This window comes from Lepisosteus platostomus, chromosome 5 (genome assembly GCF_059453375.1).
Source record: "Lepisosteus platostomus isolate fLepPlt1 chromosome 5, fLepPlt1.hap1, whole genome shotgun sequence".
In the NCBI taxonomy this organism is placed as follows: domain Eukaryota; kingdom Metazoa; phylum Chordata; class Actinopteri; order Semionotiformes; family Lepisosteidae; genus Lepisosteus; species Lepisosteus platostomus.
The window spans coordinates 15,439,356-15,463,498 of record NC_142615.1 but is presented as its reverse complement, the minus strand read 5'-3'; the positions used below and the strand labels follow the sequence as shown (position 1 = coordinate 15,463,498).

At 48.0% G+C, this 24,143-nt stretch overlaps 7 non-coding genes across 7 annotated transcripts; all 7 read left to right on the top strand.

Moving 5' to 3' along the window:
• Positions 1-9,559: 9,559 nt before the first annotated feature.
• Positions 9,560-9,631, top strand: trnap-agg (transfer RNA proline (anticodon AGG)). The gene has a single exon. It is a non-coding gene; the product is annotated as a tRNA-Pro (tRNA).
• Positions 9,632-11,748: 2,117 nt separating this feature from the next.
• Positions 11,749-11,820, top strand: trnap-agg (transfer RNA proline (anticodon AGG)). The gene has a single exon. It is a non-coding gene; the product is annotated as a tRNA-Pro (tRNA).
• A 2,117-nt stretch (positions 11,821-13,937) lies between these two features.
• On the top strand, positions 13,938-14,009 carry trnap-agg (transfer RNA proline (anticodon AGG)). The gene has a single exon. It is a non-coding gene; the product is annotated as a tRNA-Pro (tRNA).
• A 2,117-nt stretch (positions 14,010-16,126) lies between these two features.
• Positions 16,127-16,198, top strand: trnap-agg (transfer RNA proline (anticodon AGG)). Its single transcript has one exon. It is a non-coding gene; the product is annotated as a tRNA-Pro (tRNA).
• A 2,117-nt stretch (positions 16,199-18,315) lies between these two features.
• On the top strand, positions 18,316-18,387 carry trnap-agg (transfer RNA proline (anticodon AGG)). Its single transcript has one exon. It is a non-coding gene; the product is annotated as a tRNA-Pro (tRNA).
• A 2,117-nt stretch (positions 18,388-20,504) lies between these two features.
• On the top strand, positions 20,505-20,576 carry trnap-agg (transfer RNA proline (anticodon AGG)). Its single transcript has one exon. It is a non-coding gene; the product is annotated as a tRNA-Pro (tRNA).
• Positions 20,577-22,691: 2,115 nt separating this feature from the next.
• On the top strand, positions 22,692-22,763 carry trnap-agg (transfer RNA proline (anticodon AGG)). The gene has a single exon. It is a non-coding gene; the product is annotated as a tRNA-Pro (tRNA).
• The last annotated feature ends 1,380 nt before the right edge of the window (positions 22,764-24,143 follow it).

Sequence of the window (24,143 nt, the reverse complement as noted above, 5' to 3'; positions counted from 1 at the left end):
TAGAAAAAAAGCCTTTCTTGATTTCTCTAGTTCTTAGTTTCTCTAGTTCCCTTTAAAATAAACTATTATTCCACAATGCAGAGTATTACATGGCCAGTATTTACACATGATATTTGTGATTTAAATAAATTAACACAAGCAGCTTTTGGAGATTTAAGTGTTGGCTGAGTTATTGCAGGATAAAAGACTAGAGATGTTGGCAAGAAGAAGATAATTTGGGGAAAGCTGAGGAATACACTTATAACAAGAACACTTCCTAATGGGGTTAGGCATACTTTTGATGAAGATGATGAAGTTAACAGACTATATGTTTACATAGATACTGAAATAAGGATTGTATTTTAGATGATGTGTAGTTGCTGGCATTGAACTGTGTGTTGGATGCACATGAATTGAAGGAATGGGCAAACATAGCTGATGCGGATCCACAGAGCCAGCATATTAAGATGTTTATAATCAGAGGCAATTTGTTTAAATAACTAGGTATGGATACTGATGTGCAAGAGAGGTGGAAAGGCTGTTTCCTTAAGCCAGCACTATAAGATATTTTATTCCCAATGAGATGCTGCCATTTCATAGTGGGTTTCTAACACTGTGTATAGTTCCATCCACACAGTGCCTTTACTTCCATCCATTTCTAATCTCTTTATCCAGTACAGAGGATTTGGAGCCTATCCCAGTAAGCAACGGACACAAGGCAGAATACACCCTGGACATAGCGCCAGTCCATCACAGGACAGACAGACACAAACACACACACACCAGGGCCAGTTTTCCCATAAACCAATTAACTTACCAGTATGTTTTGGAGTGCGAGAGGGAGTCATATCACACATATGGAGAAAAACCATGTAACCCGGAGAGAACATGTAAACCCCACACACACAGGATGGCAAGAATTGAACCTAGGACCCCAGTGCTGCAAGATAGCAATGCTAACCACTTCGCCACCATTATAAATGGATGGATATCTTAGTTATCTTTCTAGTTCACAGGTTTGCATGCATAATTTAATTTTGAAAGCCACTGAGACATCAGGTACTACTGTTGTATTTATGAAAAAGAAACAAAACAAAAAACATACTAACAACTGTGTCATCCTACTCCTTAGTTAATACATTTTATTTTAACATTGTTAGAAAAATATTTTGAATTATATTTAACCCTATTTTTTCTTTAGTTTTGTATTTAACATATTATATGATAGTCAGACTTAATGTACATTTGAACAATGAAAATATATTTTTACAAGATGCGGGGGAAAGTGCAACAGCTTATTACAGTGCTAAATTTAATATTATTGATTGCTAATAGTTTATGCTAACACCTAACTTTCTTAATTAGATGTATTTAAAACAGTGAACTAAGTGTAACATACTATTCAGAAATACAATCGAAAATAGTTTTCTGGTGTTTGTATGGATGAAACGTTTCTAAAATGTATAACGTAACAAAATTAAAGACGATTAAAATCTGTAATCTTTCCACTTGTAATGTCATTAGACAGAACAACACGTTTCTGGTTTGTTTTAATTAGCTAGTAATAGTTAGTAGTTAGTAGTTTTAATTTAATTAGTATTGCAATTCGCACTGATTCCCTTGCGAAGATATGGACTTAAGAATATTCGTGCCTGGTCAAAAAATGGCATTAAGCACTTAAAATTTATATGGTTAATAATAGTAAACTGTAACATGCTGTAACAAGATCGGTTAAACTGCGAAGAAAATGCTTTCAGAGAAAATGTTTCAGGTGTGAAGAACATAGATCTCCAATGCAATTTCAACCAAACCTGTTCCCACACACCCTGCCCCCACTACCATTAGAATATACACAAAGCACTGAAATCTTTCGAGCTAATGATCAAGTGACCCGAGAGAGAGCGAGAGAAACACCAAGGGGTGCGGAACCAGGGAACTATTTACATGGAAAACGGGCGATCTCCCCAGACTCCCCAGTCCGCCCGTTTCACTGTTACCTGGATACCTCTTTATTTAGAGCTCACTAACACTGATTTTTAGTTTAGAAGGATTCAAGTAGGGTTTTAGATGAAAGGCAGCGACCTTAATCAAGCCCAAATCATAATTGAACCCATTCAGAGCCTACATTACATTTTAGCGTTTCATTCTGAGCAGAAGACCCTCACACCTGAAGAAGGCTTGCGTTTTCTCTCTTCTCTTTTAAGCATGTGTACGATGTGTAATACAATTACAATGTGTAATTACAATGCTGTAATACAATTTGAATCGTATGAGGGTGGGGGGGGAGGGGGAGGTGTCTTTCGCTGGAAATCTCGCCTGCTTCTACTTTACGAGTACAACCCCCTCTCTGCCGGAGTGCTGGCTGTGACGAATTAAACCGGTTTCACAGGTTTCAATCACAGACCATGTGACATGGGAGTCAGGAAACTAACACACAGCGCCACCGGATTTGATAACGCTATAAAAACGCTATAAAATAATGTGACTAGGCACAGAACAAGTTTACAGCACAGTACAACATCACTGAAGTCAACTCCTAGGTACTGTAACTGCCGTGTGGATATTTTCACAATAATCAGACAAAGGTTTAAGCATCGCTTGTTCTAGATAAAACTGCAAAAAAAAAAAACAACAACCCATAATGTACTTCTTTGCGGCTCTGTTTGCCCAAATCATATATTCACAACGTGAAATTTAGAAAATAATATTACGTAACCAAAATCTGCAATATGGAAACAGAACCTGTGTAATTGTTGATAGATGATGTACTCGTAACATTTTTACAAGACGAACTACAACATTTAAAAAATGACTTGTATGTACTTGATATCTCGAATCAATCCACGGCGACATTGTTAAAGCAGAGTCCCAGTAAAACGAAACTAAAACGCCCTGGGCATACCGTTTCGCGCTTCTTATTAGTTGCTCAAAAGTAATTTGACCGTATGAAATGCATAATATAAACCTAGAAACATATACGTGAGCAGTATTTACGTACTGTAGTATCGGTGTTAAGACATACCTCTCAAATACTGTAAATCAAGTTAAAAATATCTCAAGACCGATTCTGGTCATTATGAAACCATGTTTCGTGTATGTTTTCTTTAAAGTACCGAGACCAGCCATATACTGTATGTTTATGTTCCAAAATTAATATCGTTTATGACCTTCACACGCGTTGCAGTATGCTCCTATTCTTTTTATGCTCAGCTACTAAGATTTCCCTTCAGTGGTAAAATTAGATATGAATATTCAATACTTAAACGGGCACAGTTAAGACATTAAATATACATATACATACTGTATACAGTACAGTTTTCATACAGTAATATGTCTATGTTCCTAAATCAATCTCTTTTATGAGCATGTGAAAGGCATGGTGAATCGATTCTCAAAAATTACTGTACTTTGCATGATTGGAAACAAATGCGTGATTGCGAAATGCTGTGGTGTTACTTTTACAAAGACGGTCAATGAAAAAAAGAATGTTGACCAGGGCAATACTTTGAGTTTACACTTACAGCTTGTCCAAGGTCATTCATTATTAGTACTATTAGTAATATCTTCGTTAAAGACTTTGATGGCCACAGCTCAAACATGAGAGGTTGAGCTTTATTAGCTCCACCTTGCCGAAATTCAGGATACTATTATTTTGCTTGTCATATTATAGGAGAATTTATGGTAACTAGCGGTATTTACCGGTAACTTGCGGTAGACTGCGTACAGCGTACCGGAAAATAATGCGGTATCGCCCACGCATTTTGAATGGCTGCATCTGTATGTCCCCCAGCTCTGAGCCCATTGGGCCTGCTGGTGTGACCAGAGCTGCAGCGTCGCCATGCTGGTGGGGGTCAGTTCGGCTTTTCTGTTGGAATGAACAGGGGGGTTACATGATGGTGCTATCTGTGGTCTGGCTGTCCTGCTGGTCTGGATGAGGGGTGCGTAGTGTGGTGCAGGTACTTGTCCCATCCTGCTCTTGGTCCAGGTTGGAGGGTTGCACTGATTCTGAGTCTTGTTAGCTGGTATGGATGGGTTTGGGGGTGTTGATACCAGAGTGGTCCAGGGGGGGTGCAGGTGTCTCGGGGGCATTCTTGTTTTTCTGTGAGTTCAGGTTGATTCTGTTGGTTTTGCCACGAATCTCCCTCACGCAGGCAAGCGCTCCCTCATTCCTACGAGCTCTCCCCGTACCAAACGTGCACGTGTCAATCAGTCCTCTGCTTAAACCCTCATCTGCCCCCCGGTCATTGCTCACGATTGAGATTCTCTCCCGGAGCTTATGTACTAACTACACCTTTGCCTTACTACGACTTCTCCCCTGGACCTCGACCCCGCTTTTCCGACTACCGCTTTAGCCACTCGATTTTGTACCTTCGCCTGTTTTACGCTTTCTCGGATCCTGACCCAAGCCTGTCTCTTCATTTACACCTCTGTCTACCGACGCAACTTCTACGCCTTCCCGGACTCCGACCCCTGCCAGTACCTCGACTACGCCTTCGCCTGTCGATTCTGTGCCTATGCCTGTACTACGCCTTCCCGGACTCGGACCCCTGCCTGTTTACTCCGATTATGCCTGTGTCTCACGCCAACCCTACCAAGGGCACCGCATTGGATCCCTATCCTCAGCAGTCAGCCCCTGCGTGACAGGTTCTGAGTGTCTTGGTTACATCCATTTGTGTGTATAGATGAAAAAGCTATTGAAGAGCACCCCAACACCCCCCACCCATCTCGGTGGAAGTTGCCATGTTCAAAAAATCCTAAAAAGATAATTAAAGTTGCACACAACAAAGCATGACTGTGAAAGGTCAGGAGGCCTGACTAGTGAGCACAACACTTGATTACAGTAAAAAAAAATAAAGAAATGTTCTACAACTCAAAGCGAGGTTGTATAAGGTTAGGTGAAATGTCTGGTGTAAAACACCTGGTTGCAGCACTGTGGCTGTTGTGCTTGAAGAGCTATTGACTCGTGAATAGCACCCCCCTATCCCCATGTACCGCCTGTCTAATGGTGCCATATTGAAAACCTCATAAAAAAATAAAGAAAGGGGCCACAGCCACAGCAAGGTTGCATAAGGTTAGGGGGCCTGTGTGGTGTGTAAAACACTTAGTTTCAGCAGTGTGGCTGTTGTATTTGAAATTCTATTGAGCCATGAAGACGACCCACCTGTCCCAGTGTATTACCTGTAGTGTTATCTTCAAAAAATCATAAAAAAATAAAGAAAGGTGCCACAGCCACAGCAAGGTTGTATAAGGTTAGGGGGCTAGACTGGTGTGTAAAACACTTGGTTTCAGCAGTGTGGCTGTTGTATTTGAAATGCTATTGAGCCATGAAGACGACCCCCCTATCCCAGTGTCTTACCTGTACTGTTATCTTAAAAAAACCAAAACAAAGCTGGGAAAAGTCAGAGGACCTGCTTAGTGTGCAAAACACTTACTTGCAGCATTGTGGGTGCTGTGGTTTAAATGCTATTGGTTTGTTAACAAAATACCCCTATACCAGTGCATTGTGCCACATTAAATAAAAGCACGAGAAAAAGAGATTCAGAACACAAAGCTGTGTCAGTGTTCTGTGTAAAAAGTCGGTTTGAACATCATGGGAGCTGTTTTTAATAAGCTGCTGAGAAAAGAATATTTTAAACTTCCTGCTGTCAGTAGTATTGTCAATATAGTTGAACCACACCTGAATGAAAATAGAACGTAAAGGAAGGGTTTCAGAAATCAAACAAAGCTTTATTCCCGTGCTTACAGTCTGGCTAATTGGAGACTGCGCTGTTCTGCTTCCTATGGTCATATATGGGTTTTTCGCACGAAACCGTATTGAACAGTATTTCTCGCGTTGTGAACGTGTGCACACAGCAGTCCCCGGGTTCCAGTTAGTGTGTAATTACGCATCGATGAAAAACTGGAGGTTTTAAAAAAGATGATTAGCTCACTGATAGTTTGGTGTAGAGGCTGTTGAAATATCCACAAGTTGTGGTCTTTAAAATGCATTTGGTTCGAAGCCGTTCTGTGCTTCTATTGCAAAGATATGGACAAGAGAAAATGTGAGCATGGTCAAAAAAATGTCATAAAAATGACAAAGTGAAGGCTGAGAAAGCATTCACAATGTATTTTATACACAAAGCATGTGTTTTTGTAACTCTAAGAGATTTCGCGAAAGCGTTACAGGTATGCCAAAATCGTTTTCGAACTTCAAGCTAACTTTACCCCGGTACAGGCGTACTGGTCTCTGGAGAGAGAGCACGGTCCATCAGCGCACTCCAATAAAGGCAATGGAAGCAGCTGAATCTCATTGGCGAAGCTCAGCACTGGGCCGCTGGGCACGGTTTACAACCGTTTCCGTAGTGTAGTGGTTATCACGTTCGCCTCACATGCGAATGGTCCCCAGTTCGAGACCGGGCGGAAACAGCTGCTTCTTGCAAGCTCCTGTACTTCACAGAGGTCTTGAGCGACCTGTCATTTGTTCCCAATGTATTTCCGGTGCCTTCATGCACTCTTGTACCAAATGCACGTTCCTTCTGTATGCGGAGCTGATCATTTGCAATTGGGCTGTGCCGACAGACCAGGACGAGCTCTGTCGGCTCAAAAGAAGCGCAGGACCTGCAAGAACAACAGAAAGAATAGCATCCAGAGTGGGCCTCTTAGTGAGCCCAAAATCTCATCAAGAATTGGCTCCAGCAACAGGGCTGGGCGCATTGTTCCATTCTCCACCCACTCTCAGTGTAAACAAGTCCCTCCTGGTCTCTGCTTGAAATGCACTTTCCTGCGTTTGCTTTGGTGTAACTGGCTTCCCCTGCATGGGCGAATGTGAAGAAGATCCTTAGTAAGTCATTGAAGAAAACCAAGAAGGGGTCGGAGTGGCCTCTGTCGCTCATCAACGATCCAGTCAGGCAGTACTCCTCTATAAAGCGCCGTTCGTTCACATCGATTGGCTTTTTTTTGCCTTCATTCGTGCAAGTAGTAAAAGCAGACGCCCCTATTCTGCCGTGACCTGGATTCGAACCGGGGTTGTTGCGGCCACAACGCAAAGTACTGACCACTATACGATCACGGGGAGTTACCGATACACGCATGGCAGGGTGGAAAAGGCTGTGCTCTCTTCGTGTGACATAATTTGGAAAAGTCCTGACGTTGCATTTCAACTGAGCCCCAGTATACATCGACCCTTCGACACTCTGAGTGACAACTCTCTTGCGTGTTTTCTCATATTTACGTAGTTTGCTCGGATGATGCCGGGAACAGCATGGCTGTTCGCTGCCATATGGTCTAGCGGTTAGGGTTCCTGGTTTTTACCCAGGCGGCCCGGGTTCGACTTGGTTTTGCCTCCTGCTTTCCAAAAGATCAGCACCGTGTACGAAAGAGCCGCATTAAAACTACTCGAACGTGCAAAACGTGCGAGAAGAGGGGGCGCTTGTTTCCAACCGAAACTTCTCGCGTGTGAGACGAGCTGATCATCGCTGTGGGAGGGTTACTCTGGTAGACAGGGCTGACCTTCGGCAATAGGATTTATAGTCTCCAAGATGATATTTGCACTTTCTGGAGAGGCGATTTTCTCCACTTCAGTAGCCCGATTTCATCGATTGTGTGGAGAGGGCTGTAGAATGTGGCGCCGCCTTTCCTGCTCCGTCCATGACAGGCGTGCTGGTCTCTGGAGAGAGAGCACGGTCCATCAGCGCACTCCAATAAAGGCACTGGAAGCAGCTGAATCACATTGGCGAAGCTCAGTGCTGGGCCGCTGCACCACAGAGATGAACAGAGATGGGGCCTCATTTGGGAAGGCTCAGAACACTTAATTCTTTCTTATTAATAAGCCTCGCTGCTACAACACATATGCAGTTTGAGCACACATAAGACGATAACCAAGTACCACAAACTACCAGGCATCTAGTATCATTAGCAGTTCAGGTGGGGAGCTGCATCACCATGTGTAGGCTGCAAAGGAACAAGTAATAGGTCTATTCCATGCTTAAAAGAAAAGAAAGAAAATACAACATTTCAGCCGTGGAGCCCTCACACCTGAAGAAGCCTCCACGGCTGAAACGTTGTGTTTTCTTTTTTCTCTTTTCATCTAGTGTCATTAGCCTTTTAACAGTTCCTGTCAAAATAAAATAGAAATGGATAACATTCTAGAGAGAGTTTGAAATACCAAGGTACAATTTAAAACATATCTCTTCCACTACAACCACAATATTTTGGAGAGATCGTTGAACCTCACTGTTCTGACATGTCCGTTAGCCTCCGTCCTGCTTCAGCAATGAATGTGGCGGGGCACATTCTGAGGGAGATGAGGTCAATCAGGTGGCAGGAAAACCAAGCTAAGCTTTTTTTTGAGATCCTGAAAACGAAAGAAGGGCCATGTATATGTGTGCAGCTGGATATGTAATTGCAGGTGGCGTAGCAAATTCTGCTGAAGCCCCACTGCCTGGTGTGGACGGTAGCTGTGCATGTTGCAGCACGTGAGATCAAGGGGGCATGTCATGTGTTTCAGCACTTCACTCCATTCAGTAGCACATGATTCCCTGAGTTCTTTGGATGACCTGTGGACCGATCTTTCACGATGAAGAATTCCTTAAGAAGAATAGATCTCGGCCCACCATCCCAATGCCTCCGTCTCAAAACAGCAACCTCCAACTGCCCTTAGTCTGCAAGGCAGTCCTTTCAAATGCGATGACAACGCCGGGACCTTCGTTGCCTATTGTACGAGCTGAACTTTTGTGCTCATCAATTCATCGCTCTTTCCATCAACTCATCTTGTCTTTTGACGCTTCGTGTTTTGCGCTCCTTTGACTATCGGCATATCGGGTGACTGCAAACACTGAAGTTCTTGCTTACGGAGTGTGGAACATTGTTTTCAGATGACGAGACTGACGCACTACCAATTACGCCAACAAGCCCAGCTGCAGTACACACACCGGAAAGTTTGCCTCACATGGATTTCAGTCGCCCGTTCCCTAATCTTTAGACGCCCTCTGCTGAATGTTGCATTTGCCTTTTGATCTCACCGATACATTTTTGGTCTGTTTCTGTTGCGAGTCCGTCTTTCAGATCTCACCTAGCACAAGTCTCTGTGGCTGAAGTGGCCTCTCTGCTTCAGCATCGTGCCCTCACTCAGCCATTAAAAATGTCACTCGGACTTCTGACATGCTGACATGAAATGTCAAGAGAGAGGGGCGGAGTGACGCTTAAGCCAGAGAGAAGATGAAAAGGGGGCGTGGCTGCGAAACGCTTGACAGCTGCACGATGCTCTCCATGTAAGGCGGGACCACAGGCTAAAGGACGCCTTTCGGCACATCAAGCTCTAAGCACACACCTGGAGGATGCGGGAATTGATCCTGCTATCTCCCACATGCAAAGCAAGCGCTGTACCATACAAGCCAACCCCCCTCGCTGGGACTTATGCCTCGGCGTCACCTAGTGCCGCTTGTTCCCCTCTTACCGGGCACAGTTCACTGCCCTTCGTCTGCAAGGCAGTCGTGTAATTGCAGCTTTCTTGACTTATTGATGAAGGTCTGACTGGACGAGCGAATGGCGCCTCTCCCCATCCTCAAGCTCGCTGACAGATTGAAATGGAAAGTGCTGCTGTGGCTCGTTGGTCTAGTGGTATGATTCTCGCTTAGGGTGCGAGAGGTCCCGGGTTCAACTCCCGGACGAGCCCTCGTGTGCTCTTTTCCTCCTCTTCCACAAGACTGGGAACTGATATCCACATCACTTCGCAGCGTCTGCTTATGGCAAACGATGGAATGTGACTAATGACTGAACGAGCCTGGTGAATTCTCATCATGTGGCACAATGAGAGCGTGCAGTCAGCTGTCCAAGGCGGCAACCTCATTGCTCGTTCAAAAGAACACGTACTGAAAACTCATCACCACTGTGTCGTAGATGAGCACCGCGATCGCTTGTTGTCATGCGTCCTTACTTGGGAAATGCAGAAGCAAAAACTGCCCTCTCTCAGCCACCGAAACGTGTGCGGCTCACCTTGCGCTCTCTGCGCCTCACATATTTGTCGAGCTGTCTGCTCTTCTTTCTGTTGAAGTAATCAAGTTACGGGGCGTCCTGCAGCCTATGATGTTCTCACTGAGAGCTTTCAAGATTTGAAGGAAAACTACGAGCTTGATGGCTCAAGTCGAACGAATGTGATTGTTAAGCAATCGATGATCAAAAGCACGTCTTCTAACAATTCGTGAGAGTATTATCAGCACTGTTTTCACTCGGATATACTTTTCACTTGCTAAGCTGACAAATTGGACGAGAAAATGCCGGAGACGCACTCAGTGCAGACTGAGGTTGGGAAGGAGGTGTGGCCCTTCAACGCTTGACAACTGAAGGACATTCTCTCCGCAACGGAGGAGCACCTGTCAGAAGTCGCAGAAGCTAAACAAGAGCACCGGGCTTCCGGAGATCCAAACTCAGACCTGGAGGATGCGGGCATCGATCCCGCTACCTCTTGCATGCTAAGCGAGCGCTCTACCATTTGAGCTAATCCCCCTCGCTTCATGCATCTCGGCATCATGTCTTACCGCCTCTGCCCCTCTTACCGGGCACCGCCCACTGCCCTTGGTCTGCAAGGCAGTCCTTTCAAGTGCGATGACGACGCTGAGACCTTCGTTGCCTATTGTACGAGCTGAACTTTTGTGCTCATCAATTCAACGCTCTTTCCATCAACTCATCTTGTCTTTTGACGCTTCGTGTTTTGCACTCCTTTGACTATCGGCATATCGGGTGACTGCAAACACTGAAGTTCTTGCTTACGGAGTGTGGAACATTGTTTTCAAGTGATCGCTGTTCTGTCATGTTGACGCCGAGTGAATCTTTCTTTGGCAACATGGGCAGGCTGACAGCAGTGCGAGCGAAAGTAATGGCAAATTTCTTGACTTATTTCTGAATGTGAATGTTCTTTAGAAAAGGGATGCGGCGTTGCTTCTCGCCCGTGTAAAGGTCACGCATTCCAGATGTGGTTATGAGCGAACAGTTGCCGCAAGTGTTTGAAAAGAGCAAGAGAGGAAGCAGCCCTGCCCCGTGTGAGGATCAAACTCAGGCCCTTCAGATGACGAGACTGACGCACTACCAATTACGCCAACAAGCCCAGCTGCAGTACACACACCGGAAAGTTTGCCTCACATGGATTTCAGTCGCCCGTTCCCTAATCTTTAGACGCCCTCTGCTGAATGTTGCATTTGCCTTTTGATCTCACCGATACATTTTTGGTCTGTTTCTGTTGCGAGTCCGTCTTTCAGATCTCACCTAGCACAAGTCTCTGTGGCTGAAGTGGCCTCTCTGCTTCAGCATCGTGCCCTCACTCAGCCATTAAAAATGTCACTCGGACTTCTGACATGCTGACATGAAATGTCAAGAGAGAGGGGCGGAGTGACGCTTAAGCCAGAGAGAAGATGAAAAGGGGGCGTGGCTGCGAAACGCTTGACAGCTGCATGATGCTCTCCATGTAAGGCGGGACCACAGGCTAAAGGACGCCTTTCGGCACATCAAGCTCTAAGCACACACCTGGAGGATGCGGGAATTGATCCTGCTATCTCCCACATGCAAAGCAAGCGCTGTACCATACAAGCCAACCCCCCTCGCTGGGACTTATGCCTCGGCGTCACCTAGTGCCGCTTGTTCCCCTCTTACCGGGCACAGTTCACTGCCCTTCGTCTGCAAGGCAGTCGTGTAATTGCAGCTTTCTTGACTTATTGATGAAGGTCTGACTGGACGAGCGAATGGCGCCTCTCCCCATCCTCAAGCTCGCTGACAGATTGAAATGGAAAGTGCTGCTGTGGCTCGTTGGTCTAGTGGTATGATTCTCGCTTAGGGTGCGAGAGGTCCCGGGTTCAACTCCCGGACGAGCCCTCGTGTGCTCTTTCCCTCCTCTTCCACAAGACTGGGAACTGATATCCACATCACTTCGCAACGTCTGCTTATGGCAAACGATGGAATGTGACTAATGACTGAACGAGCCTGGTGAATTCTCATCACGTGGCACAATGAGAGCGTGCAGTCAGCTGTCCAAGGCGGCAACCTCATTGCTCGTTCAAAAGAACACGTACTGAAAACTCATCACCACTGTGTCGTAGATGAGCACCGCGATCGCTTGTTGTCATGCGTCCTTACTTGGGAAATGCAGAAGCAAAAACTGCCCTCTCTCAGCCACCGAAACGTGTGCGGCTCGCCTTGCGCTCTCTGCGCCTCACATATTTGTCGAGCTGTCTGCTCTTCTTTCTGTTGAAGTAATCAAGTTACGGGGCGTCCTGCAGCCTATGATGTTCTCACTGAGAGCTTTCAAGATTTGAAGGAAAACTACGAGCTTGATGGCTCAAGTCGAACGAATGTGATTGTTAAGCAATCGATGATCAAAAGCACGTCTTCTAACAATTCGTGAGAGTATTATCAGCACTGTTTTCACTCGGATATACTTTTCACTTGCTAAGCTGACAAATTGGACGAGAAAATGCCGGAGACGCACTCAGTGCAGACTGAGGTTGGGAAGGAGGTGTGGCCCTTCAACGCTTGACAACTGAAGGACATTCTCTCCGCAACGGAGGAGCACCTGTCAGAAGTCGCAGAAGCTAAACAAGAGCACCGGGCTTCCGGAGATCCAAACTCAGACCTGGAGGATGCGGGCATCGATCCCGCTACCTCTTGCATGCTAAGCGAGCGCTCTACCATTTGAGCTAATCCCCCTCGCTTCATGCGTCTCGGCATCATGTCTTACCGCCTCTGCCCCTCTTACCGGGCACCGCCCACTGCCCTTGGTCTGCAAGGCAGTCCTTTCAAGTGCGATGACGACGCTGAGACCTTCGTTGCCTATTGTACGAGCTGAACTTTTGTGCTCATCAATTCAACGCTCTTTCCATCAACTCATCTTGTCTTTTGACGCTTCGTGTTTTGCGCTCCTTTGACTATCGGCATATCGGGTGACTGCAAACACTGAAGTTCTTGCTTACGGAGTGTGGAACATTGTTTTCAAGTGATCGCTGTTCTGTCATGTTGACGCCGAGTGAATCTTTCTTTGGCAACATGGGCAGGCTGACAGCAGTGCGAGCGAAAGTAATGGCAAATTTCTTGACTTATTTCTGAATGTGAATGTTCTTTAGAAAAGGGATGCGGCGTTGCTTCTCGCCCGTGTAAAGGTCACGCATTCCAGACGTGGTTATGAGCGAACAGTTGCCGCAAGTGTTTGAAAAGAGCAAGAGAGGAAGCAGCCCTGCCCCGTGTGAGGATCAAACTCAGGCCCTTCAGATGACGAGACTGACGCACTACCAATTACGCCAACAAGCCCAGCTGCAGTACACACACCGGAAAGTTTGCCTCACATGGATTTCAGTCGCCCGTTCCCTAATCTTTAGACGCCCTCTGCTGAATGTTGCATTTGCCTTTTGATCTCACCGATACATTTTTGGTCTGTTTCTGTTGCGAGTCCGTCTTTCAGATCTCACCTAGCACAAGTCTCTGTGGCTGAAGTGGCCTCTCTGCTTCAGCATCGTGCCCTCACTCAGCCATTAAAAATGTCACTCGGACTTCTGACATGCTGACATGAAATGTCAAGAGAGAGGGGCGGAGTGACGCTTAAGCCAGAGAGAAGATGAAAAGGGGGCGTGGCTGCGAAACGCTTGACAGCTGCACGATGCTCTCCATGTAAGGCGGGACCACAGGCTAAAGGACGCCTTTCGGCACATCAAGCTGTAAGCACACACCTGGAGGATGCGGGAATTGATCCTGCTATCTCCCACATGCAAAGCAAGCGCTGTACCATACAAGCCAACCCCCCTCGCTGGGACTTATGCCTCGGCGTCACCTAGTGCCGCTTGTTCCCCTCTTACCGGGCACAGTTCACTGCCCTTCGTCTGCAAGGCAGTCGTGTAATTGCAGCTTTCTTGACTTATTGATGAAGGTCTGACTGGACGAGCGAATGGCGCCTCTCCCCATCCTCAAGCTCGCTGACAGATTGAAATGGAAAGTGCTGCTGTGGCTCGTTGGTCTAGTGGTATGATTCTCGCTTAGGGTGCGAGAGGTCCCGGGTTCAACTCCCGGACGAGCCCTCGTGTGCTCTTTCCCTCCTCTTCCACAAGACTGGGAACTGATATCCACATCACTTCGCAGTGTCTGCTTATGGCAAACGATGGAATGTGACTAATGACTGAACGAGCCTGGTGAATTCTCATCACGTGGCACAATGAGAGCGTGCAGTCAGCTGTCCAAGGCGGCAACCTCATTGCTCGTTCAAAAGAACACGTACTGAAAACTCATCACCACTGTGTCGTAGATGAGCACCGCGATCGCTTGTTGTCATGCGTCCTTACTTGGGAAATGCAGAAGCAAAAACTGCCCTCTCTCAGCCACCGAAACGTGTGCGGCTCGCCTTGCGCTCTCTGCGCCTCACATATTTGTCGAGCTGTCTGCTCTTCTTTCTGTTGAAGTAATCAAGTTACGGGGCGTCCTGCAGCCTATGATGTTCTCACTGAGAGCTTTCAAGATTTGAAGGAAAACTACGAGCTTGATGGCTCAAGTCGAACGAATGTGATTGTTAAGCAATCGATGATCAAAAGCACGTCTTCTAACAATTCGTGAGAGTATTATCAGCACTGTTTTCACTCGGATATACTTTTCACTTGCTAAGCTGACAAATTGGACGAGAAAATGCCGGAGACGCACTCAGTGCAGACTGAGGTTGGGAAGGAGGTGTGGCCCTTCAACGCTTGACAACTGAAGGACATTCTCTCCGCAACGGAGGAGCACCTGTCAGAAGTCGCAGAAGCTAAACAAGAGCACCGGGCTTCCGGAGATCCAAACTCAGACCTGGAGGATGCGGGCATCGATCCCGCTACCTCTTGCATGCTAAGCGAGCGCTCTACCATTTGAGCTAATCCCCCTCGCTTCATGTGTCTCGGCATCATGTCTTACCGCCTCTGCCCCTCTTACCGGGCACCGCCCACTGCCCTTGGTCTGCAAGGCAGTCCTTTCAAGTGCGATGACGACGCTGAGACCTTCGTTGCCTATTGTACGAGCTGAACTTTTGTGCTCATCAATTCAACGCTCTTTCCATCAACTCATCTTGTCTTTTGACGCTTCGTGTTTTGCGCTCCTTTGACTATCGGCATATCGGGTGACTGCAAACACTGAAGTTCTTGCTTACGGAGTGTGGAACATTGTTTTCAAGTGATCGCTGTTCTGTCATGTTGACGCCGAGTGAATCTTTCTTTGGCAACATGGGCAGGCTGACAGCAGTGCGAGCGAAAGTAATGGCAAATTTCTTGACTTATTTCTGAATGTGAATGTTCTTTAGAAAAGGGATGCGGAGTTGCTTCTCGCCCGTGTAAAGGTCACGCATTCCAGACGTGGTTATGAGCGAACAGTTGCCGCAAGTGTTTGAAAAGAGCAAGAGAGGAAGCAGCCCTGCCCCGTGTGAGGATCAAACTCAGGCCCTTCAGATGACGAGACTGACGCACTACCAATTACGCCAACAAGCCCAGCTGCAGTACACACACCGGAAAGTTTGCCTCACATGGATTTCAGTCGCCCGTTCCCTAATCTTTAGACGCCCTCTGCTGAATGTTGCATTTGCCTTTTGATCTCACCGATACATTTTTGGTCTGTTTCTGTTGCGAGTCCGTCTTTCAGATCTCACCTAGCACAAGTCTCTGTGGCTGAAGTGGCCTCTCTGCTTCAGCATCGTGCCCTCACTCAGCCATTAAAAATGTCACTCGGACTTCTGACATGCTGACATGAAATGTCAAGAGAGAGGGGCGGAGTGACGCTTAAGCCAGAGAGAAGATGAAAAGGGGGCGTGGCTGCGAAACGCTTGACAGCTGCACGATGCTCTCCATGTAAGGCGGGACCACAGGCTAAAGGACGCCTTTCGGCACATCAAGCTCTAAGCACACACCTGGAGGATGCGGGAATTGATCCTGCTATCTCCCACATGCAAAGCAAGCGCTGTACCATACAAGCCAACCCCCCTCGCTGGGACTTATGCCTCGGCGTCACCTAGTGCCGCTTGTTCCCCTCTTACCGGGCACAGTTCACTGCCCTTCGTCTGCAAGGCAGTCGTGTAATTGCAGCTTTCTTGACTTATTGATGAAGGTCTGACTGGACGAGCGAATGGCGCCTCTCCCCATCCTCAAGCTCGCTGACAGATTGAAATGGAAAGTGCTGCTGTGGCTCGTTGGTCTAGTGGTATGATTCTCGCTTAGGGTGCGAGAGGTCCCGGGTTCAACTCCCGGACGAGCCCTCGTGTGCTCTTTTCCTCCTCTTCCACAAGACTGGGAACTGATATCCACATCACTTCGCAGCGTCTGCTTATGGCAAACGATGGAATGTGACTAATGACTGAACGAGCCTGGTGAATTCTCATCACGTGGCACAATGAGAGCGTGCAGTCAGCTGTCCAAGGCGGCAACCTCATTGCTCGTTCAAAAGAACACGTACTGAAAACTCATCACCACTGTGTCGTAGATGAGCACCGCGATCGCTTGTTGTCATGCGTCCTTACTTGGGAAATGCAGAAGCAAAAACTGCCCTCTCTCAGCCACCGAAACGTGTGCGGCTCGCCTTGCGCTCTCTGCGCCTCACATATTTGTCGAGCTGTCTGCTCTTCTTTCTGTTGAAGTAATCAAGTTATGGGGCGTCCTGCAGCCTATGATGTTCTCACTGAGAGCTTTCAAGATTTGAAGGAAAACTACGAGCTTGATGGCTCAAGTCGAACGAATGTGATTGTTAAGCAATCGATGATCAAAAGCACGTCTTCTAACAATTCGTGAGAGTATTATCAGCACTGTTTTCACTCGGATATACTTTTCACTTGCTAAGCTGACAAATTGGACGAGAAAATGCCGGAGACGCACTCAGTGCAGACTGAGGTTGGGAAGGAGGTGTGGCCCTTCAACGCTTGACAACTGAAGGACATTCTCTCCGCAACGGAGGAGCACCTGTCAGAAGTCGCAGAAGCTAAACAAGAGCACCGGGCTTCCGGAGATCCAAACTCAGACCTGGAGGATGCGGGCATCGATCCCGCTACCTCTTGCATGCTAAGCGAGCGCTCTACCATTTGAGCTAATCCCCCTCGCTTCATGCGTCTCGGCATCATGTCTTACCGCCTCTGCCCCTCTTACCGGGCACCGCCCACTGCCCTTGGTCTGCAAGGCAGTCCTTTCAAGTGCGATGACGACGCTGAGACCTTCGTTGCCTATTGTACGAGCTGAACTTTTGTGCTCATCAATTCAACGCTCTTTCCATCAACTCATCTTGTCTTTTGACGCTTCGTGTTTTGCGCTCCTTTGACTATCGGCATATCGGGTGACTGCAAACACTGAACTTCTTGCTTACGGAGTGTGGAACATTGTTTTCAAGTGATCGCTGTTCTGTCATGTTGACGCCGAGTGAATCTTTCTTTGGCAACATGGGCAGGCTGACAGCAGTGCGAGCGAAAGTAATGGCAAATTTCTTGACTTATTTCTGAATGTGAATGTTCTTTAGAAAAGGGATGCGGCGTTGCTTCTCGCCCGTGTAAAGGTCACGCATTCCAGACGTGGTTATGAGCGAACAGTTGCCGCAAGTGTTTGAAAAGAGCAAGAGAGGAAGCAGCCCTGCCCCGTGTGAGGATCAAACTCAGGCCCTTCAGATGACGAGACTGACGCACTACCAATTACGCCAACAAGCCCAGCTGCAGTACACACACCGGAAAGTTTGCCTCACATGGATTTCAGTCGCCCGTTCCCTAATCTTTAGACGCCCTCTGCTGAATGTTGCATTTGCCTTTTGATCTCACCGATACATTTTTGGTCTGTTTCTGTTGCGAGTCCGTCTTTCAGATCTCACCTAGCACAAGTCTCTGTGGCTGAAGTGGCCTCTCTGCTTCAGCATCGTGCCCTCACTCAGCCATTAAAAATGTCACTCGGACTTCTGACATGCTGACATGAAATGTCAAGAGAGAGGGGCGGAGTGACGCTTAAGCCAGAGAGAAGATGAAAAGGGGGCGTGGCTGCGAAACGCTTGACAGCTGCACGATGCTCTCCATGTAAGGCGGGACCACAGGCTAAAGGACGCCTTTCGGCACATCAAGCTCTAAGCACACACCTAGAGGATGCGGGAATTGATCCTGCTATCTCCCACATGCAAAGCAAGCGCTGTACCATACAAGCCAACCCCCCTCGCTGGGACTTATGCCTCGGCGTCACCTAGTGCCGCTTGTTCCCCTCTTACCGGGCACAGTTCACTGCCCTTCGTCTGCAAGGCAGTCGTGTAATTGCAGCTTTCTTGACTTATTGATGAAGGTCTGACTGGACGAGCGAATGGCGCCTCTCCCCATCCTCAAGCTCGCTGACAGATTGAAATGGAAAGTGCTGCTGTGGCTCGTTGGTCTAGTGGTATGATTCTCGCTTAGGGTGCGAGAGGTCCCGGGTTCAACTCCCGGACGAGCCCTCGTGTGCTCTTTTCCTCCTCTTCCACAAGACTGGGAACTGATATCCACATCACTTCGCAGCGTCTGCTTATGGCAAACGATGGAATGTGACTAATGACCGAACGAGCCTGGTGAATTCTCATCACGTGGCACAATGAGAGCGTGCAGTCAGCTGTCCAAGGCGGCAACCTCATTGCGCGTTCAAAAGAACACGTACTGAAAACTCATCACCACTGTGTCGTAGATGAGCACCGCGATCGCTTGTTGTCATGCGTCCTTACTTGGGAAATGCAGAAGCAAAAACTGCCCTCTCTCAGCCACCGAAACGTGTGCGGCTCGCCTTGCGCTCTCTGCGCCTCACATATTTGTCGAGCTGTCTGCTCTTCTTTCTGTTGAAGTAATCAAGTTATGGGGCGTCCTGCAGCCTATGATGTTCTCACTGAGAGCTTTCAAGATTTGAAGGAAAACTACGAGCTTGATGGCTCAAGTCGAACGAATGTGATTGTTAAGCAATCGATGATCAAAAGCACGTCTTCTAACAATTCGTGAGAGTATTATCAGCACTGTTTTCACTCGGATATACTTTTCACTTGCTAAGCTGACAAATTGGACGAGAAAATGCCGGAGACGCACTCAGTGCAGACTGAGGTTGGGAAGGAGGTGTGGCCCTTCAACGCTTGACAACTGAAGGACATTCTCTCCGCAACGGAGGAGCACCTGTCAGAAGTCGCAGAAGCTAAACAAGAGCACCGGGCTTCCGGAGATCCAAACTCAGACCTGGAGGATGCGGGCATCGATCCCGCTACCTCTTGCATGCTAAGCGAGCGCTCTACCATTTGAGCTAATCCCCCTCGCTTCATGCGTCTCGGCATCATGTCTTACCGCCTCTGCCCCTCTTACCGGGCACCGCCCACTGCCCTTGGTCTGCAAGGCAGTCCTTTCAAGTGCGATGACGACGCTGAGACCTTCGTTGCCTATTGTACGAGCTGAACTTTTGTGCTCATCAATTCAACGCTCTTTCCATCAACTCATCTTGTCTTTTGACGCTTCGTGTTTTGCGCTCCTTTGACTATCGGCATATCGGGTGACTGCAAACACTGAAGTTCTTGCTTACGGAGTGTGGAACATTGTTTTCAAGTGATCGCTGTTCTGTCATGTTGACGCCGAGTGAATCTTTCTTTGGCAACATGGGCAGGCTGACAGCAGTGCGAGCGAAAGTAATGGCAAATTTCTTGACTTATTTCTGAATGTGAATGTTCTTTAGAAAAGGGATGCGGCGTTGCTTCTCGCCCGTGTAAAGGTCACGCATTCCAGACGTGGTTATGAGCGAACAGTTGCCGCAAGTGTTTGAAAAGAGCAAGAGAGGAAGCAGCCCTGCCCCGTGTGAGGATCAAACTCAGGCCCTTCAGATGACGAGACTGACGCACTACCAATTACGCCAACAAGCCCAGCTGCAGTACACACACCGGAAAGTTTGCCTCACATGGATTTCAGTCGCCCGTTCCCTAATCTTTAGACGCCCTCTGCTGAATGTTGCATTTGCCTTTTGATCTCACCGATACATTTTTGGTCTGTTTCTGTTGCGAGTCCGTCTTTCAGATCTCACCTAGCACAAGTCTCTGTGGCTGAAGTGGCCTCTCTGCTTCAGCATCGTGCCCTCACTCAGCCATTAAAAATGTCACTCGGACTTCTGACATGCTGACATGAAATGTCAAGAGAGAGGGGCGGAGTGACGCTTAAGCCAGAGAGAAGATGAAAAGGGGGCGTGGCTGCGAAACGCTTGACAGCTGCACGATGCTCTCCATGTAAGGCGGGACCACAGGCTAAAGGACGCCTTTCGGCACATCAAGCTCTAAGCACAGACCTGGAGGATGCGGGAATTGATCCTGCTATCTCCCACATGCAAAGCAAGCGCTGTACCATACAAGCCAACCCCCCTCGCTGGGACTTATGCCTCGGCGTCACCTAGTGCCGCTTGTTCCCCTCTTACCGGGCACAGTTCACTGCCCTTCGTCTGCAAGGCAGTCGTGTAATTGCAGCTTTCTTGACTTATTGATGAAGGTCTGACTGGACGAGCGAATGGCGCCTCTCCCCATCCTCAAGCTCGCTGACAGATTGAAATGGAAAGTGCTGCTGTGGCTCGTTGGTCTAGTGGTATGATTCTCGCTTAGGGTGCGAGAAGTCCCGGGTTCAACTCCCGGACGAGCCCTCGTGTGCTCTTTTCCTCCTCTTCCACAAGACTGGGAACTGATATCCACATCACTTCGCAGCGTCTGCTTATGGCAAACGATGGAATGTGACTAATGACTGAACGAGCCTGGTGAATTCTCATCACGTGGCACAATGAGAGCGTGCAGTCAGCTGTCCAAGGCGGCAACCTCATTGCTCGTTCAAAAGAACACGTACTGAAAACTCATCACCACTGTGTCGTAGATGAGCACCGCGATCGCTTGTTGTCATGCGTCCTTTCCTTGGAAATGCAGAAGCAAAAACTGCCCTCTCTCAGCCACCGAAACGTGTGCGGCTCGCCTTGCGCTCTCTGCGCCTCACATATTTGTCGAGCTGTCTGCTCTTCTTTCTGTTGAAGTAATCAAGTTACGGGGCGTCCTGCAGCCTATGATGTTCTCACTGAGAGCTTTCAAGATTTGAAGGAAAACTACGAGCTTGATGGCTCAAGTCGAACGAATGTGATTGTTAAGCAATCGATGATCAAAAGCACGTCTTCTAACAATTCGTGAGAGTATTATCAGCACTGTTTTCACTCGGATATACTTTTCACTTGCTAAGCTGACAAATTGGACGAGAAAATGCCGGAGACGCACTCAGTGCAGACTGAGGTTGGGAAGGAGGTGTGGCCCTTCAACGCTTGACAACTGAAGGACATTCTCCGCAACGGAGGAGCACCTGTCAGAAGTCGCAGAAGCTAAACAAGAGCACCGGGCTTCCGGAGATCCAAACTCAGACCTGGAGGATGCGGGCATCGATCCCGCTACCTCTTGCATGCTAAGCGAGCGCTCTACCATTTGAGCTAATCCCCCTCGCTTCATGCGTCTCGGCATCATGTCTTACCGCCTCTGCCCCTCTTACCGGGCACCGCCCACTGCCCTTGGTCTGCAAGGCAGTCCTTTCAAGTGCGATGACGACGCTGAGACCTTCGTTGCCTATTGTACGAGCTGAACTTTTGTGCTCATCAATTCAACGCTCTTTCCATCAACTCATCTTGTCTTTTGACGCTTCGTGTTTTGCGCTCCTTTGACTATCAGCATATCGGGTGACTGCAAACACTGAAGTTCTTGCTTACGGAGTGTGGAACATTGTTTTCAAGTGATCGCTGTTCTGTCATGTTGACGCCGAGTGAATCTTTCTTTGGCAACATGGGCAGGCTGACAGCAGTGCGAGCGAAAGTAATGGCAAATTTCTTGACTTATTTCTGAATGTGAATGTTCTTTAGAAAAGGGATGCGGCGTTGCTTCTCGCCCGTGTAAAGGTCACGCATTCCAGACGTGGTTATGAGCGAACAGTTGCCGCAAGTGTTTGAAAAGAGCAAGAGAGGAAGCAGCCCTGCCCCGTGTGAGGATCAAACTCAGGCCCTTCAGATGACGAGACTGACGCACTACCAATTACGCCAACAAGCCCAGCTGCAGTACACACACCGGAAAGTTTGCCTCACATGGATTTCAGTCGCCCGTTCCCTAATCTTTAGACGCCCTCTGCTGAATGTTGCATTTGCCTTTTGATCTCACCGATACATTTTTGGTCTGTTTCTGTTGCGAGTCCGTCTTTCAGATCTCACCTAGCACAAGTCTCTGTGGCTGAAGTGGCCTCTCTGCTTCAGCATCGTGCCCTCACTCAGCCATTAAAAATGTCACTCGGACTTCTGACATGCTGACATGAAATGTCAAGAGAGAGGGGCGGAGTGACGCTTAAGCCAGAGAGAAGATGAAAAGGGGGCGTGGCTGCGAAACGCTTGACAGCTGCACGATGCTCTCCATGTAAGGCGGGACCACAGGCTAAAGGACGCCTTTCGGCACATCAAGCTCTAAGCACACACCTGGAGGATGCGGGAATTGATCCTGCTATCTCCCACATGCAAAGCAAGCGCTGTACCATACAAGCCAACCCCCCTCGCTGGGACTTATGCCTCGGCGTCACCTAGTGCCGCTTGTTCCCCTCTTACCGGGCACAGTTCACTGCCCTTCATCTGCAAGGCAGTCGTGTAATTGCAGCTTTCTTGACTTATTGATGAAGGTCTGACTGGACGAACGAATGGCGCCTCTCCCCATCCTCAAGCTCGCTGACAGATTGAAATGGAAAGTGCTGCTGTGGCTCGTTGGTCTAGTGGTATGATTCTCGCTTAGGGTGCGAGAGATCCCGGGTTCAACTCCCGGACGAGCCCTCGTGTGCTCTTTTCCTCCTCTTCCACAAGACTGGGAACTGATATCCACATCACTTCGCAGCGTCTGCTTATGGCAAACGATGGAATGTGACTAATGACTGAACGAGCCTGGTGAATTCTCATCACGTGGCACAATGAGAGCGTGCAGTCAGCTGTCCAAGGCGGCAACCTCATTGCTCGTTCAAAAGAACACGTACTGAAAACTCATCACCACTGTGTCGTAGATGAGCACCGCGATCGCTTGTTGTCATGCGTCCTTACTTGGGAAATGCAGAAGCAAAAACTGCCCTCTCTCAGCCACCGAAACGTGTGCGGCTCGCCTTGCGCTCTCTGCGCCTCACATATTTGTCGAGCTGTCTGCTCTTCTTTCTGTTGAAGTAATCAAGTTACGGGGCGTCCTGCAGCCTATGATGTTCTCACTGAGAGCTTTCAAGATTTGAAGGAAAACTACGAGCTTGATGGCTCAAGTCGAACGAATGTGATTGTTAAGCAATCGATGATCAAAAGCACGTCTTCTAACAATTCGTGAGAGTATTATCAGCACTGTTTTCACTCGGATATACTTTTCACTTGCTAAGCTGACAAATTGGACGAGAAAATGCCGGAGACGCACTCAGTGCAGACTGAGGTTGGGAAGGAGGTGTGGCCCTTCAACGCTTGACAACTGAAGGACATTCTCTCCGCAACGGAGGAGCACCTGTCAGAAGTCGCAGAAGCTAAACAAGAGCACCAGGCTTCCGGAGATCCAAACTCAGACCTGGAGGATGCGGGCATCGATCCCGCTACCTCTTGCATGCTAAGCGAGCGCTCTACCATTTGAGCTAATCCCCCTCGCTTCATGCGTCTTGGCATCATGTCTTACCGCCTCTGCCCCTCTTACCGGGCACCGCCCACTGCCCTTGGTCTGCAAGGCAGTCCTTTCAAGTGCGATGACGACGCTGAGACCTTCGTTGCCTATTGTACGAGCTGAACTTTTGTGCTCATCAATTCAACGCTCTTTCCATCAACTCATCTTGTCTTTTGACGCTTCGTGTTTTGCGCTCCTTTGACTATCGGCATATCGGGTGACTGCAAACACTGAAGTTCTTGCTTACGGAGTGTGGAACATTGTTTTCAAGTGATCGCTGTTCTGTCATGTTGACGCCGAGTGAATCTTTCTTTGGCAACATGGGCAGGCTGACAGCAGTGCGAGCGAAAGTAATGGCAAATTTCTTGACTTATTTCTGAATGTGAATGTTCTTTAGAAAAGGGATGCGGCGTTGCTTCTCGCCCGTGTAAAGGTCACGCATTCCAGACGTGGTTATGAGCGAACAGTTGCCGCAAGTGTTTGAAAAGAGCAAGAGAGGAAGCAGCCCTGCCCCGTGTGAGGATCAAACTCAG